The sequence below is a fragment of the Kogia breviceps genome, chromosome 8, assembly GCF_026419965.1.
Source record: "Kogia breviceps isolate mKogBre1 chromosome 8, mKogBre1 haplotype 1, whole genome shotgun sequence".
Lineage (NCBI taxonomy): Eukaryota > Metazoa > Chordata > Mammalia > Artiodactyla > Physeteridae > Kogia > Kogia breviceps.
This window is the reverse complement of record NC_081317.1, coordinates 26,078,813-26,081,713: the sequence shown is the minus strand read 5'-3', so window position 1 is coordinate 26,081,713 and position 2,901 is coordinate 26,078,813. Positions and strand designations below refer to the sequence as shown.

The following is a 2,901-nucleotide window of genomic DNA, read 5'->3' as shown; positions in this document are numbered from 1 at the left end:
AGGAACCCAAAAGGGGACCCTCTTTAAGAGTTCCATTATGGAGGTCTTTAGGAACCACACTAAACCCAAGTGAAGGCAGTGGATGAAATTATCCGCATTACTTTTTCTGTTAAGGCAAAAAAAAGAACAAAAAAGTGAGAGTGCATTGGCAAATGGGAAAATGATACCAGTCGTATGGATAAGGAAAACGGTTCTACAAATCCCTCCTTTCAAAATTATGTTCAAAGGTGTTTAAGACCAAAAGGAGGTCACAAAAACTGTTAATACAAACAATTCGTCTTAAAAAAAAAAGCCCTTCGTAGAAAGTGGCTGAGGATCTGGTCCAAAGAAGGCGGATCAGTGTAAAGATCCAGCCTTCTATTGCAAGCCTGTGTTTATGACCTCATGGCTTTGTGTCTGATGGGTGTGAATAACCCCTCCCTGTACTTAAAAACGAATTAAGAAATTAAAGTGAATTTGTATGCTATTTAAAAGCCTGCAGTTGCAGAATCTCAGAGCCAAGCCCTTAGACTGTAAGGCAAGATTTTTGTCATCAGAAGTGGCAACAGATGGCTATGATGGTAGGCACTGAAGGTTGGTTCAGCCGTACTGGGGCCAGAACAGCTTCAAAAATAAGGCAATCTGGGGCTTCTCAGTTGGAGACCACCAAGAGAAAGGCCCACTGAGGCAAAAAAAAAAAAAGAAGCCAGCCAGTGGCAAATCACCAGAAGATACTCAGACGGGACAATGATCACAGTTGGATGGGATGACGGGGTCACAAACGGGGAGGCAGGAAACCCTTGAACCAGCGCTCAAGGAGAATGTCTTTGCATGTCCTGTGCACGACACCAAGCAGCAATTTCTGGGGCTTGGAGGTGTGTTATTTTTTGCGATATTTTCCCCCCAAAAGAAGACACGAAGGTGGAGACCCTGGAGAGATGATACCACCAAAAGGGAGCCTTCACCAGGGGCGGGGCTGGGTGAGAGTCGGAAAGGCCTTCCTGCAGCACACGGCTCCCTTCAGGTCTGGCTGAGTCCTACAAACGCTTGCAGGTGCCCAGGAGAGCTTTGCAGTTGGGACAGTAGTGGTCCACATCCTGCAGGGCGTCCACACAGAAAGGGATGAAGCAGCAGCCCGCCATGCACCCCAACAGGCACAAGCTCCGGCAGGAGAGCCAGGTGAGGGCGCCGGCATTATAGGACAGCTGAGTCACGATCATCTTGTTGCAAGAAGGACAACACATCTGGACCGGGTGGTCGAAAAAGGAGATGGGCTGCTGCACGCGGACTGTCTGCACGGCAATTGCATTGGCATTGGGGACGGGCACTGGCTGGGTGTAGAACGCAGGCGGATTCATGCCCTTCCCATCCGGGCCCGTCATGAGCCCCGTGGCCGGCCTAGGCATGGGTGCTGGAAGTGTGGGGTAGTAACTATTAACAGAAACTGCCTCTTCATAGGACGGGGGCGCGGTCGGCACCGAGGAAGGTCGCAGCCCCCTGGTAGGATCCTGGAGCAGACATTTCCCCTGCCGCCTGCGCAGCCAGTGGAGCCGGGAGGTCTCAGGAAGGATGCTTTTTAAATAATGCTGAGACGATTTAGTTAATGATTTGGAAAACAATTAAGTTTAACCCCAGCCTCATATCACAGATTAAAAACTAAATTGTACATAGTTTGTAGAGTTAAATGTGAAAATAAAAATCTTGGAATTAGTAAAAACACAACAAATCATGTCAATGAATAGTTGTCCTATTAGGGGGCTTGAAAGTATAAACTATACCAATGATAGAAAGCATAGAGAAAATGATCAATAAATTTAAACATAAAAATTTTAGGTATCAAAAAGCATTATTATTAAAGTTAAAAGTAAATAAAAACTAAGAAAAATATTTTATTACATATTAGAAGGAGTTAATATTCTTAATCTATAAAGTGAACATTACAAGTCAATGTAAAGGTACACGCACAAAATGCACATACACAAAAAAATAAGCAAAGAACATAGACTATCAAACCACAAAGGGAGAAATACAGACAAGAAACACAGAGAATAATATTAATTCTCTCTGTGTTTTGGGATTAGATATTCTTTTATTTTTCTGTATTTGCTAAATAATCAGGAAATATATCTAGAGGTAGATAGATAAATGGAAAAAAACATATTACTATGTCATCTTGGGAGTTTAATACTTGACAGTGAGAAAGATGATGCTATCTGGAATCAGAAGTCCTAAGTTCAAGTCCAGTGCTCGTTGAATGACCTTGGGCAAAGTCACTGGACTGCTTTGAGCCTTGGTTTCTCCAAATATAAAACAGAAGAAATAATCTTCATGTCATAAACTGCTGTGAAGAATACATTTTTTAAATGTACATGGGAAAGGCTTCGTGAGATCATTTACAGATGTCAGAGATTCCTATTTCTGATCCAGTGCGTTAAGGCTTTTCCCAGCCTCCAGACAAAATCTGTGCATCTTCTCTTACAAATACCATATCCCTTTGCCTGATGACGGTTTATGTTCCTGAGTTGTTGTTCAGGTGATAGTTCACCTGTGATGCCTTGGATTTTTTTTTTTTTTTTTTTTTTTGTGGTACGTGGGCCTCTCACTGTTGTGGCCTCTCCCGTTGCGAAGCACAGGCTCCGGACGCGCAGGCCTAGCGGCCATGGCTCACGGGCTTAGGTGCTCCGCGGCATGTGGGATCTTCCCGGACCAGGGCACGAACCCGTGTCCCCTGCATCGGCAGGCGGATTCTCAACCACTGCGCCACCAGGGAAGCCCGATGCCTTGGATTTTGCAGTCTCCTCAGTGGGTGGGACAGGAGCATCTACTAGCTCCTGACTATAGTCAAATGGAACTGTAATAACAAGCACTGTTGCTTTTCTTCTTCCATGTGATAAGCTTTATCATTCAATTCTAGTATACACA

General features: G+C 44.4%; 1 pseudogene; it reads right to left on the bottom strand.

Moving 5' to 3' along the window:
* Positions 1 to 943: 943 nt before the first annotated feature.
* LOC131762006 (lipopolysaccharide-induced tumor necrosis factor-alpha factor homolog pseudogene) lies at positions 944 to 1,500 on the bottom strand (annotated as a pseudogene).
* Between the last annotated feature and the right edge of the window lie 1,401 nt (positions 1,501 to 2,901).